Here is a 15,069-nt window from a genome sequence, read left to right on the forward strand (position 1 = left end):
ACATAACAGCAAGTTACCATTCGTGGGGAATGAATCCTTCAACTTCAACAGGAAAGCTGTGGTATACTTTAAAAAAGTAGTGATGCCTCTAATAACCAGTTGGAGGTAGAAATCTAGATATTGAGACAGGGTATAATACAATGAGTCTCGTGCCGCAATGATGGGGCACCCAGGTGCCCCATCATTGTATACACACACACACACACACACACACACACACACACACACACACACACACACACACACACACACACAATTATACTGTATATAAAAGATTCTCTATATTTACAAGATATACTGTAGAAATATTCATAAAACCAAGAATAATATATGTAAAAAAAAATTATAATGGAACTTCCATCTTAGAATGATTTATTTAAAAATGTTATCACTGAAATAATAATGTGCAAGATGCACCTAGCTCAAAAGAGAGACCTTCAATTTAAATGCAATATTTTGAAGGTCTCCCTAATTCTCCTATATATTGAGATAAATGGGATTACTTAACTGTGTTTTCTTCTTATTCTTTTTTTTACATTTTGTTTTTATTTTTATTTATATCCTTATTAGTACTTGTTCTCATTGCCTCGGGGCATCATGTCTAAAATTTCATGGGATGTGACTGCTATCAAATGGTTGCCTGACCTCAGCAAAGCATCCCCGAATGAAGTTCCTCTTGCAGAAACATGGGTGTGGCTTGCTCTACATATGCACAAAAGGGGTAAAAATGTCATTTGTATATCTCTGGGTGTTGAGTCTAGTCTGAGTCATCACGTGGTGGAGATCTGAGACTTGAGGTCTATAAAACAGCTGTTAAATGCATGCCCAGCAGCAAAATATCAAATATGTTTAAAAATCCCATTTACTTCTGAACATTTTTATGTGAATCATTACTTATAATAACATTTACTGCGGTGTTTCACTATCCCTACCTTTCTCTTTTACATAATCGGTAGCAGAGTGTGATTAACCCATTAGTGAATGACTTCATGAAATATTAGATTTCAGCACCAAGGACTATATATGTCCCTAAAGAAAAATCTCTACATGAGTTTGAATTTGATTGATTGGTGGCAAGGATAACCCCAACCCCCCCACCTTACCCCGAACACTTGCTGCAATAACAATGGCATTGGAAAAGTACAATGTAATGTTACATGTAATAATTTATGGTAATTATACAAAAGAATATTAAAAGTTGTATATTAAAAAAACAGATTAATATAAACAGCCTTCAAATAAATTAATCTTCACCATTTTACCAATTAGTATTCCTTGTAAATGAATACAGTGCTACAAAATGAATACTAATATCCCCTCACATTCAATTAAATGAATACACAAAATGATAATTAGTTCTAGAGCTGCTCACCTAGGGCTTCACAAGTCTTTCTATAGCCAAGAAACCACAGAAGAGCACAGGTAACCTCATTTTACTGCATGTGTTTGTGTGGGTTTTCTCTGGGTGCTCTGGTTTCCTCCCATGCTCCAACAATATACTGGGAGGTTAATTGGCTTTTGACAAAATGATCCTACTTTGTGTGTGAGTCTGTGTGGTAGGGGATATAGAGCATAAGCTCCATTGGGACAGGGACTGACAAGAATGATTAAATATTCTGTGTAGACTGATTAATTATATGTAGGCACTTCATACATAACTTATTAACAATATAATAATATTATATTAAACACTGTAGGGCCTGGAAATGGGATACATACTATACCCCGGCAGACCGTATTCCAGCTGTTACTACACTGACAGTGCTCGCCACGCATTAGGCCCGGTTCTATTCCCACTCGGTTGGTGGTGTGGAGCCACCGACCAAGGTGGTCATTCCGAGTTGTTCGCTCGTTGCCGATTTTCGCTATATTGCGATTAGTCGCTTACTGCGCATGCGCCAGGTTCGCAGAGCGCATGCGCTTAGTTATTTTATACAAAAGTTAGGTATTTTACTCACGGCATAACAAAGCTTTTTCATCGTTCTGGTGATCGTACTGTGATTGACAGGAAGTGGGAGTTTCTGGTCGGAAACTGGCCGTTTTCTGGGCGTGTGCGAAAAAACGCTGGCGTTTCTTGGAAAAACGCGGGAGTGTCTGAAGAAACGGAGGAGAGTCTGGGCGAACGCTGGGTGTGTTTGTGACGTCAAACCAGGAACGAAACTGACTGAACTGATCGCAATGGCTGAGTAAGTCTGGAGCTACTCAGAAACTGCTAAGAAATTTCTATTCGCAATTCTGCGAATCTTTCGTTCGCAATTCTGCTAAGCTAAGATACACTCCCAGAGGGCGGCGGCTTAGCATGTGCAATGCTGATAAAAGCAGCTAGCGAGCGAACAACTCGGAATGAGGGCCCAAGTGGGAATACCAGCCCGATGTCGGGATTTCGGGTGTTGGTTAGAGATGAGCGGGTTTGGTTTTACTCGGATTTACGTGAATCTCCTTACTGGATCACGGATGTCACGTGTTTTGTTTAGCCAATAAGAAAAATCCAGAATAGTAGAACTTGCGATAATTCTGGTGTTAAGAACTGAGTAAATCCGAACTCGCTCATCTCTAGTGTTGGTTTATCGTCGTGTTTCTGGATTACAGTGTCGGTCCCTTGTACGTCGGGATCCAGACAGCCAGTAAACTGACTGCATCCCCTGGAAACAATTCATCTTTAACATGTAACCCTCTGTGATGGTAAATATTTGCAACAGCATGTAAACTTTCATTAAGATCTAATGTGTGTAAATATATGTATCCCAACTATGGAATTATCACAAACTACTGAATCATCACAACTAGTGGGGAACTTTACCTAGGGACTGCCACTCCCACGAGTTCCCAGTCCCTCACTGTGTGAATTAGCAGTGACTTCCCATTGGAAGTGCTTTCTGCTGATCACACTTCTGGTATTTTCTCCCCCTGGGACTGGCAGTCTGGACTGCCATTAGAAGAGAGAGAATCCACTTCTGTTTTTATTATGGCGGCCTTATTTGACTTCTAGGGCTTGCATCAGATGAAACCTCTAGTCAATGCTGTTTGATGAGCAATGGATAGATGGGGTTATTCATGGCGGTGGCAGTGCGCACGCGCAGATATCGTCGTGTGCATGCACGGCTGCCAAATGCATTCAGGATGCAGTGGGTGCAAATGGCACTGCCTAATTGACAGGTAGAGGCATTCGCTGGGCGGCAATGGAGCATTGCAGAGGCGTGCGGGGAAAACAGGGGACGGTCGACGGCATTTTTGGGGTCACACACAGCAGCTCCAATCTAAACAATGGCGGTGGACCTCCATAATGGAGTTACAAAACAGCTCTAGAGGTAATCTTTACTGGTGGGTATCAGTACTTCTGTATACCAGTTTTAGAATTACAAGGACACAGTATAGTACTATTTCGTGTACAGTATGTGTAGCTGCCAGTGCCAAAAATACGAAATCTAAAATACTCCTGGTCCCAAGCATTTCGGATCTAGGAGACTCAACTGGTATAAATAACACCAAACTCAGATTGGACCAAACACAGTGTGCTTCTTTACTGGGGAACAGCATATACAGTAACAGCAATGTAACTTTATGTAGAGAATACATACATACATAACACGGATGTCGGATTCGGGTGTGTTTTGGATTCGGGTGTTTTTTTCAAAAAACACTAAAAAACAGCTTAAATCATAGAATTTGGGGGTCATTTTGATCCCAAAGTATTATTAACCTCAAAAACCATAATTTCCACTCATTTTCAGTCTATTCTGAATACCTCACACCTCACAATATTATTTTTAGTCCTAAAATTTGCACCGAGGTCGCTGGATGACTAAGCTAAGCGACCCTAGTGGCCGACACAAACACCGGGCCCATCTAGGAGTGGCACTGCAGTGTCACGCAGGATGGCCCTTCCAAAAAACACTCCCCAAACAGCACATGACGCAAAGAAAAAAAGAGGCGCAATGAGGTAGCTGTGTGAGTAAGATAAGCGACCCTAGTGGCCGACACAAACACCGGGCCCATCTAGGAGTGTCACTGCAGTGTCACGCAGGATGGCCCTTCCAAAAAACACTCCCCAAACAGCACATGACGCAAAGAAAAAAAAAGGCGCAATGAGGTAGCTGTGTGAGTAAGATAAGCGACCCTAGTGGCCGACACAAACACCGGGCCCATCTAGGAGTGGCACTGCAGTGTCACGCAGGATGGCCATTCCAAAAAACACTCCCCAAACAGCACATGACGCAAAGAAAAAAAGAGGCGCAATGAGGTAGCTGTGTGAGTAAGATAAGCGACCCTAGTGGCCGACACAAACACCTGGCCCATCTAGGAGTGGCACTGCAGTGTCACGCAGGATGGCCCTTCCAAAAAACACTCCCCAAACAGCACATGACGCAAAGAAAAAAAGAGGCGCAATGAGGTAGCTGTGTGAGTAAGATAAGCGACCCTAGTGGCCGACACAAACACCGGGCCCATCTAGGAGTGGCACTGCAGTGTCACGCAGGATGGCCCTTCCAAAAAACACTCCCCAAACAGCACATGACGCAAAGAAAAAAAGAGGCGCAATGAGGTAGCTGTGTGAGTAAGATAAGCGACCCTAGTGGCCGACACAAACACCTGGCCCATCTAGGAGTGGCACTGCAGTGTCACGCAGGATGGCCCTTCCAAAAAACACTCCCCAAACAGCACATGACGCAAAGAAAAATTAAAGAAAAAAAGAGGTGCAAGATGGAATTGTCCTTGGGCCCTCCCACCCACCCTTATGTTGTATAAACAGGACATGCACACTTTAACCAACCCATCATTTCAGTGACAGGGTCTGCCACACGACTGTGACTGAAATGACGAGTTGGTTTGGACACCCACCAAAAAAGAAGCAATTAATCTCTCCTTGCACAAACTGGCTCTACAGAGGCAAGATGTCCACCTCATCATCATCCTCCGATATATCACCGTGTACATCCCCCTCCTCACAGATTATCAATTCGTCCCCACTGGAATCCACCATCTCAGCTCCCTGTGTACTTTGTGGAGGCAATTGCTGCTGGTCAATGTCTCCACGGAGGAATTGATTATAAGTCATTTTAATGAACATCATCTTCTCCACATTTTCTGGAAGTAACCTCGTACGCCGATTGCTGACAAGGTGAGCGGCGGCACTAAACACTCTTTCGGAGTACACACTTGTGGGAGGGCAACTTAGGCAGAATAAAGCCAGTTTGTGCAAGGGCCTCCAAATTGCCTCTTTTTCCTGCCAGTATAAGTACGGACTGTGTGACGTGCCTACTTGGATGCGGTCACTCATATAATCCTCCACCATTCTTTCAATGGGGAGAGAATCATATGCAGTGACAGTAGACGACATGTCCGTAATCGTTGACAGGTCCTTCAGTCCGGACCAGATGTCAGCATCAGCAGTCGCTCCAGACTGCCCTGCATCACCGCCAGCGGGTGGGCTCGGAATTCTGAGCCTTTTCCTCGCACCCCCAGTTGCGGGAGAATGTGAAGGAGGAGATGTTGACAGGTCGCGTTCCGCTTGACTTGACAATTTTCTCACCAGCAGGTCTTTGAACCCCAGCAGACTTGTGTCTGCCGGAAAGAGAGATCCAAGGTAGGTTTTAAATCTAGGATCGAGCACGGTGGCCAAAATGTAGTGCTCTGATTTCAACAGATTGACCACCCGTGAATCCTTGTTAAGCGAATTAAGGGCTCCATCCACAAGTCCCACATGCCTAGCGGAATCGCTCCGTGTTAGCTCCTCCTTCAATGTCTCCAGCTTCTTCTGCAAAAGCCTGATGAGGGGAATGACCTGACTCAGGCTGGCAGTGTCTGAACTGACTTCACGTGTGGCAAGTTCAAAGGGCAGCAGAACCTTGCACAACGTTGAAATCATTCTCCACTGCGCTTGAGACAGGTGCATTCCACCTCCTATATCGTGCTGAATTGTATAGGCTTGAATGGCCTTTTGCTGCTCCTCCAACCTCTGAAGCATATATAGGGTTGAATTCCACCTCGTTACCACTTCTTGCTTCAGATGATGGCAGGGCAGGTTCAGGCGTTTTTGGTGTTGCTCCAGTCTTCTGTACGAGGTGCCTGTTCGCCGAAAGTGTCCCGCAATTCTTCTGGCCACCGACAGCATCTCTTGCACGCCCCTGTCGTTTTTAAAAAAATTCTGCACCACCAAATTCAAGGTATGTGCAAAACATGGGACGTGCTGGAATTTGCCCAGATTTAATGCACACACAATATTGCTGGCGTTGTCCGATGCCACAAATCCACAGGAGAGTCCAATTGGGGTAAGCCATTCCGCGATGATCTTCCTCAGTTGCCGTAAGAGGTTTTCAGCTGTGTGCGTATTCTGGAAACCGGTGATACAAAGCGTAGCCTGCCTAGGAAAGAGTTGGCGTTTGCGAGATGCTGCTACTGGTGCCGCCGCTGCTGTTCTTGCGGCGGGAGTCCATACATCTACCCAGTGGGCTGTCACAGTCATATAGTCCTGCTCCACTTGTCCACATGTCCGTGGTTAAGTGGACATTGGGTACAGCTGCATTTTTTAGGACACTGGTGACTCTTTTTCTGAGGTCTGTGTACATTTTCGGTATCGCCTGCCTAGAGAAATGGAACCTAGATGGTATTTGGTACCGGGGACACAGTACCTCCAACAAGTCTCTAGTTGGCTCTGCAGTAATGATGGATACCGGAACCACGTTTCTCACCACCCAGGATGCCAAGGCCTCAGTTATCCGCTTTGCAGCAGGATGACTGATGTGATATTTCATCTTCCTCGCAAAGGACTGTTGGACAGTCAATTGCTTGGTGGAAGTAGTAAAAGTGGTCTTACGATTTCCCCTCTGGGATGACCATCGACTCCCAGCAGCAACAACAGCAGCGCCAGCAGCAGTAGGCGTTACACGCAAGGATGCATCGGAGGAATCCCAGGCAGGAGAGGAATCGTCAGAATTGCCAGTGACATGGCCTGCAGGACTATTGGCATTCCTGGGGAAGGAGGAAATTGACACTGAGGGAGTTGGTGGGGTGGTTTGCGTGAGATTGGTTACAAGAGGAAGGGATTTACTGGTCAGTGGACTGCTTCCGCTGTCGCCCAAAGTTTTTGAACTTGTCACTGACTTATTATGAATGCGCTGCAGGTGACGTATAAGGGAGGATGTTCCGAGGTGGTTAACGTCCTTACCCCTACTTATTACAGCTTGACAAAGGCAACACACGGCTTGACAAATGTTGTCCGCATTTCTGTTGAAATACTTCCACACCGAAGAGCTGATTTTTTTGGTATTTTCACCAGGCATGTCAACGGCCATATTCCTCCCACGGACAACAGGTGTCTCCCCGGGTGCCGGACTTAAACAAACCACCTCACTATCAGAATCCTCCTGGTCAATTTACTCCCCAGCGCCAGCAACACCCATATCCTCCTCATCCTGGTGTACTTCAACACTGACATCTTCAATCTGACTATCAGGAACTGGACTGCGGGTGCTCCTTCCAGCACTTGCAGGGGGCGTGCAAATGGTGGAAGGCGCATGCTCTTCACGTCCAGTGTTGGGAAGGTCAGGCATCGCAACCGACACAATTGGACTCTCCTTGTGGATTTGGGATTTCGAAGAACGCACAGTTCTTTGCGGTGCTTTTGCCAGCTTGAGTCTTTTCATTTTTCTAGCGAGAGGCTGAGTGCTTCCATCTTCATGTGAAGCTGAACCACTAGCCATGAACATAGGCCAGGGACTCAGCCGTTCCTTGCCACTCCGTGTGGTAAATGGCATATTGGCAAGTTTACGCTTCTTCTCCGACAATTTTATTTTAGATTTTGGAGTCCTTTTTTTACTGATATTTGGTGTTTTGGATTTTACATGCTCTGTACTATGACATTGGTCATCGGCCTTGGCAGACGACGTTGCTGGCATTTCATCGTCTCGGCCATGACTAGTGGCAGCAGCTTCAGCACGAGGTGGAAGTGGATCTTGATCTTTCCCTAATTTTGGAACCTCAACATTTTTGTTCTCCATATTTTAATAGGCACAACTAAAAGGCACCTCAGGTAAACAATGTAGATGGATGGATACTAGTATACTTATGGATGGACGAGCGACTGCCGACACAGAGGTAGCTACAGCCGTGGACTACCGTACTGTGTCTGCTGCTAATATAGACTGGATGATAATGAGATGAAATCAATATATATATATATATATATATATATATATAATATCACTAGTACTGCAGCCGGACAGGTATATATATTTATTTTGTAATGACTGATGACGGACCTGCTGGACACTGTCAGCTCAGCAGCACCGCAGACTGCTACAGTAAGCTACTATAGTAGTATGTATAAAGAAGAAAGAAAAAAAAGAAAACCACGGGTAGGTGGTATACAATTATGGATGGACGAGCGACTGCCGACACAGAGGTAGCTACAGCCGTGGACTACCGTACTGTGTCTGCTGCTAATATAGACTGGATGATAATGAGATGAAATCAATATATATATATATATAATATCACACTAGTACTGCAGCCGGACAGGTAGATATATTTATTATGTAATGACTTATGACAGACCTGCTGGACACTGTCAGCTCAGCAGCACCGCAGACTGCTACAGTAAGCTACTATAGTAGTATGTATAAAGAAGAAAGAAAAAAAAAAACCACGGGTAGGTGGTATACAATTATGGATGGACGAGCGACTGCCGACACAGAGGTAGCTACAGCCGTGGACTACCGTACTGTGTCTGCTGCTAATATAGACTGGATGATAATGAGATGAAATCAATATATATATATATAATATCACACTAGTACTGCAGCCGGACAGGTAGATATATTTATTATGTAATGACTGATGACGGACCTGCTGGACACTGTCAGCTCAGCAGCACCGCAGACTGCTACAGTAAGCTACTATAGTAGTATGTATAAAGAAGAAAGAAAAAAAAAAACACGGGTAGGTGGTATACAATTATGGATGGACGAGCGACTGCCGACACAGAGGTAGCTACAGCCGTGGACTACCGTACTGTGTCTGCTGCTAATATAGACTGGATGATAATGAGATGAAATCAATATATATATATATATAATATCACTAGTACTGCAGCCGGACAGGTATATATATTTATTATGTAATGACTGATGACGGACCTGCTGGACACTGTCAGCTCAGCAGCACCGCAGACTGCTACAGTAAGCTACTATAGTAGTATGTATAAAGAAGAAGAAAGAAAAAAAAAACGGGTAGGTGGTATACAATATTATATATATATTATATACAATTTTATATATATATATATATATATAGAACAATCCGTGGTTTTTTTTCCACATGAACCAGCACACCAAAAAGTAGCAGGAATATTAATTCATTTAATCCATATTAATCCATATTAATTCTCCAAAAGTGCAATGTGCAATGTGCAAGCATAGGCATGGATAATAAAAGTAATACTTAGCAGTTCAATGCATCAAAGTGAGTGGCAGCTCCTACAGCTGTTTCGGTGCTAAAGCACCTTCATCATGGGAATAGCCATCAGAATAGTCTGCCCCAGCCAAACACCACATGTATATATACCAACCAAATCACCAATTAACAAACAAATTACAAAAACCTGTCCATTCAATCATTACACAAATGCTCACCAATCAAATGTGTAGAGTAAGGGTCATCCTGCTCCTCCCCCGCCGTCGCATCTCGCCATAGTCCCAAGTATTTCCTGCATTACACATCAGTTCCCAGCTCCGTATTCCGGTGGCCGGAACTATTATCTCAGGTCCGGGCCTTGAGGTACTGCATTCTTCGCTGCACCTCCCGGAAGTGACGCGGTATTAACATCGTCGTCACCTGTCCGGCTTTGCTATGGTCGCTAAGCAACTGGGACTAAACACAATTGACGCTGGCCACGGTTGCTAGGCAACCGTGATGTAATCACGGATCCTGCACTGCCAATATTGCCTATTGGCAGTGCAGGATCCGTGATTACATCACGGTTGCCTAGCAACGCGATATAGATAGGCGTGGACGGAACAGAGAGTATGTGACTTCCGGGATTGGCCTGACGTTCACTGGCTGGCCAGCGTCAATTGTGTTTAGTCCCAGTTGCTTAGCGACCATAGCAAAGCCGGACAGGTGACGACGATGTTAATACCGCGTCACTTCCGGGAGGTGCAGCGAAGAATGCAGTACCTCAAGGCCCGGACCTGAGATAATAGTTCCGGCCACCGGAATACGGAGCTGGGAACTGATGTGTAATGCAGGAAATACTTGGGACTATGGCGAGATGCGACGGCGGGGGAGGAGCAGGATGACCCTTACTCTACACATTTGATTGGTGAGCATTTGTGTAATGATTGAATGGACAGGTTTTTGTAATTTGTTTGTTAATTGGTGATTTGGTTGGTATATATACATGTGGTGTTTGGCTGGGGCAGACTATTCTGATGGCTATTCCCATGATGAAGGTGCTTTAGCACCGAAACAGCTGTAGGAGCTGCCACTCACTTTGATGCATTGAACTGCTAAGTATTACTTTTATTATCCATGCCTATGCTTGCACATTGCACATTGCACTTTTGGAGAATTAATATGGATTAATATGGATTAAATGAATTAATATTCCTGCTACTTTTTGGTGTGCTGGTTCATGTGGAAAAAAACCCACGGATTGTTCTGTACTGATTGTCTCACCGTGCACCCTGTAAATGATTAAGAAGGTGTGTGCGATTCAATTCGCTTTGTCTATATATATATATATATATATATATATATATATATTAAACTGGTGGTGATTATTAAACTGGTGGTCAGGTCACTGGTCACACTATCAGCAACTTGCAAGTAGTACTCCTAAGCAGACAATCACAATATATATTATACTGGTGGTCAGTGTGGTCACAATGGCAATGTGGCACTCTGGCAGCAAAAGTGTGCACTGTACGTTATATGTACTCCTGAGTCCTGCTCTCAGACTCTAACTGCTCCCCACTGTCAGTGTCTCCCCCACAAGTCAGATATACATTATACAGTCACACTATCTATCTATCACTTCAGCAAGTAGTAGTACTCCTCCTAATGCTCCCCAAAATTACTACTGTGTCTCTCTCTACTCTAGTCTCACTCTCTTCTCTATAAACGGAGAGGACGCCAGCCACGTCCTCTCCCTATGAATCTCAATGCACGTGTGAAAATGGCGGCGACGCGCGGCTCCTTATATAGAATCCGAGTCTCGCGATAGAATCCGAGCCTCGCGAGAATCCGACAGCGGGATGATGACGTTCGGGCGCGCTCGGGTTAACCGAGCAAGGCGGGAAGATCCAAGTCGCTCGGCCCCGTGTAAAAAAAAATGAAGTTCGGGCGGGTTCGGATTCCGAGGAACCGAACCCGCTCATCTCTATTAACACGTTGTGATAATCCTCCAAAGGGTCATTAATATTGTTTTTTCTCAGACTGTATCAGGAAGGACATAACAGATAATTAATATTGCACTGTTATTTGGTTCTCCGAAATTTGATATAATACTGATGAACACCCAAGAACAAGGATCTTTGTTGCAGGAGAGCAGTCATCATTACCTGTACTCACTTCTAGGACTGAAAATGTAGAGTAGTGGTTGAGGGTCAGACACCAGGGTAAGTTTTTGTCCATGAATAAAAGGAAACATATTCGCCCAACACACCAGCAATGAGATTTGAATACTACATGATAACAGAAATCTCAGTTTGCATATATATATATTTGCAAAGATATGATTGTCACCAGGTCGTGTCCAGGCATTTCTGTTTCTGGTGGTCCCTAACGCTATCTAATAATAGAAGTTATAGAACCCACTCTGGGACATATAATTGCATATTTGTTAAGTTTGTGTCCATACACGAATTGATGGAATTTTTTAACTCCCCACACTAAAGTAACAGCCTCATGATCAATTTGTGCATATTTTTTTCTGCAGCTGTTAAAGACTGAGCTGTATAACAGGTTTGAGATCACAATGCCAGTGTTTGATATGATGGCGGTCAAAATACCAACCGCGGCATCCTAATGTGCTGAATCCCGACAGGGTTAAGTAAGAAGGCTTACCTGTCAGTCTGGTTGGCTGGCGTTCGTTCAGGATCCTGGCTGTCTGGATTCTAGCACCAGTCTATTGACCCTATTCAGGATTCTGGTGTCGGCATTCCGAATAGTGTTGGGATTCTGGCATCAGTATTTTGACTGAGGTGTGTGTAGCATCACTTGCTACCTGATAAGCACCTGTGGGGAAAAATAAGTTAAGACTTTGTAAAATACTATCAATTCTTTAGTTTCCAAGAGTGCTTTTTCACACTCTTATGACCATTTTCATTGTATATTCTTTAAGAGAAGTGCATTCAGTGGGTGCAAGACTGTGGAGACATTTGGCAAAATAATTTATGGCAGTAACTGACTAAGCCAAGATATGATCTAAGCTGTGTAGGTGAGATGCTTGCAACCCAGCCATGTCTATTGAACGATATTTGATAAATGTTGCATTTGTTTTTTACTGTCCCTATTTTTGTAGTTGAGGTAGAACCTTCATTAAATTGTTTCATTGTCATTTCATAACATCATCTAGATAGCACTGGGTACCTGGTATTCCTTGTAGTACTTGCTCCATTGCTCTTTGCCAGAGGGAAAGTGCGGAAGCCATGCAAATACAGTTATATTGTATCAGTACTGTGTGTATTTATAGTGTGGTATTTCTTTGAAGAATCCTTCACCCGTACCTGCAGGTATGCTTGTGTCAAGTCTATTTTTGTGTAGTGGTCCCCTCTCTGATAAGACCACAAAGATAGCCTGGATCTTCAGCACAGGTTACTGCACCACGGTCCTCATTCAGATGTGATCACAAAGCGGCCGAAGTTCACAATTCTGTAAATGTTTTCGTACTGTGCATGCATCTGAGCCGCATGGCACACATGCAGATACTGAATTACGGTAGCGCTCGCAGTGAGGTATTAGTCACAATGTGAGTGACAGGAAATCAATGTTTGGGGATGGTAATGGAGTGTGGTTGAGCAAACGCAGGCGTATCACAGGCATTTAGATAGTGTTTCCTGGGCGTGCATAAATTAGCAGATGCAATCTCACTTGCAATTGGAGAGCAGTTCAGCCTGCACGTCTTTAGAGACACACAGAATCTGCATGATGACCCGATATGTGACAATGGTACTGATGTTTCAGCATCGCCATCAGAGGGAAATGAGAAGGCAACGGTGGGCGTCCTTATGCTCAGGTAAGCATCTGCTTCTTTTGCTTGAAAAAGAATCTGGTTGGATTCGAAACACGTTGGAGCATATAATGGAATCGGGACTTTGCACCTCTACACCACGGGCTCACAGAAACAGGCTCCTGACATCACCTGCAGCCACCACCGTTGGGACTTGGAAGCGTCCCCGTGGCTATCACCTCTGGACCTCAGCAAGCGGCATTACATCAGCCACCAGCGCATCGTAGGGGAAGGTAGGGAAAGCACCATTTAAAGCCCAGAAGGTCATTGACTATATTATTAACCAAAAGCAGCAGACATAGGGGGTGATTCCGAGTTGATCGCTATTTTTTTCGTTCCCACAACATATACGCAAAATTGCGAACATGTTGCACAATAGCGAATATCCGCCCCAACGTATTTTTGCTATTTTGTACGCAGTATTACACAAAGTAGGCGTATGCCAAATGACATCGCACTAATGCGAACCCATCGCATTACCACAAACCTCATCATAAAAATCCTAACTTCTTGTAGATTTACACATTCTTCTTAAAATTGCACACGCTTTTGCTAAAAACCGCACAGCAATGGCTTTTTTTTTTAAAGTTAAATTACACCTTTCAGTTCAAACTCCACAAGCCTTCCTCAATTACGATTACAATTAGTGTAATGAATAATGGTCATGACCAATTAAGTCTTCAAAGAATACCTGAAGAACACTTTGTAGGCATAATTGCCCATCAACATTTAAATTTAAAAAAAAATATATATATAGAGATGTGGTAAATGTGCCTGGTCTAATGCTAATTTGTTTATTTTTGTGTAGAGGTGTAGTGTGTGAATAAATGTGTTTACATGTTTTTATAAACAATAAGCTCCTAACTGTCATATTTTTTTTTTGTGTGTAATTTTAATAAACTATTCTTAAGTAAGATGTGTGAACTGTTTTAGGTCACCAATTTCTGCATGCTAATCTGCTGTTCCATTATAGCATTACTAAACACAACACCCGCTTAACTTCAACAACAAATTAGTTTCTCTGACGTCCTAGTGGATGCTGGGGACTCCGTCAGGACCATGGGGAATAGCGGCTCCGCAGGAGACAGGGCACAAAAGTAAAAGCTTTAGGATCAGGTGGTGTGCACTGGCTCCTCCCCCTATGACCCTCCTCCAAGCCTCAGTTAGATTTTTGTGCCCGGCCGAGAAGGGTGCAATCTAGGTGGCTCTCCTAAAGAGCTGCTTAGAGTAAAAGTTTTGTTAGGTTTTTTATTTTCAGTGAGTCCTGCTGGCAACAGGCTCACTGCATCGAGGGACTTAGGGGAGAGAAGTGAACTCACCTGCGTGCAGGATGGATTGGCTTCTTAGGCTACTGGACACCATTAGCTCCAGAGGGAGTCGGAACACAGGTCTCACCCTGGGGTTCGTCCCGGAGCCGCGCCGCCGACCCCCTTGCAGATGCCGAAAAGTGAAGAGGTCCAGAAACCGGCGGCAGAAGACTTTTCAGTCTTCATAAGGTAGCGCACAGCACTGCAGCTGTGCGCCATTGTTGTCAGCACACTTCATAGCAGCGGTCACTGAGGGTGCAGGGCGCTGGGGGGGGCGCCCTGGGCAGCAATGATAGTACCTTATTCTGGCTAAAAATACATCACATATAGCCCCTGGGGGCTATATGGATGTATTTAACCCCTGCCAGGTCTCAGAAAAATGGGAGAAGAAGCCCGCCGAAAAGGGGGTGGGGCCTATTCTCCTCAGCACACAGCGCCATTTTCCCTCACAGAAATGCTGGTGGGAAGGCTCCCAGGCTCTCCCCTGCACTGCACTACAGAAACAGGGTTAAAACAGAGAGGGGGGGCACTTATTTG

The 15,069-nt window shown here is 44.4% G+C and overlaps 1 long non-coding RNA gene across 1 annotated transcript in view; it reads right to left on the minus strand.

Annotated features, from left to right (window-relative positions):
• Positions 1 to 14,273, minus strand: part of LOC135055426 (uncharacterized) — a 51,122-nt gene extending 36,849 nt beyond the window's left edge. Inside the window, exon 1 of the long non-coding RNA XR_010243751.1 lies at positions 12,061 to 14,273. This is a non-coding gene — a long non-coding RNA (uncharacterized LOC135055426). The remainder of the gene's footprint in view (positions 1 to 12,060) is intronic.
• Positions 14,274 to 15,069: the final 796 nt, after the last annotated feature.

Source organism: Pseudophryne corroboree, chromosome 3, assembly GCF_028390025.1.
Source record: "Pseudophryne corroboree isolate aPseCor3 chromosome 3, aPseCor3.hap2, whole genome shotgun sequence".
Taxonomy (NCBI): domain Eukaryota; kingdom Metazoa; phylum Chordata; class Amphibia; order Anura; family Myobatrachidae; genus Pseudophryne; species Pseudophryne corroboree.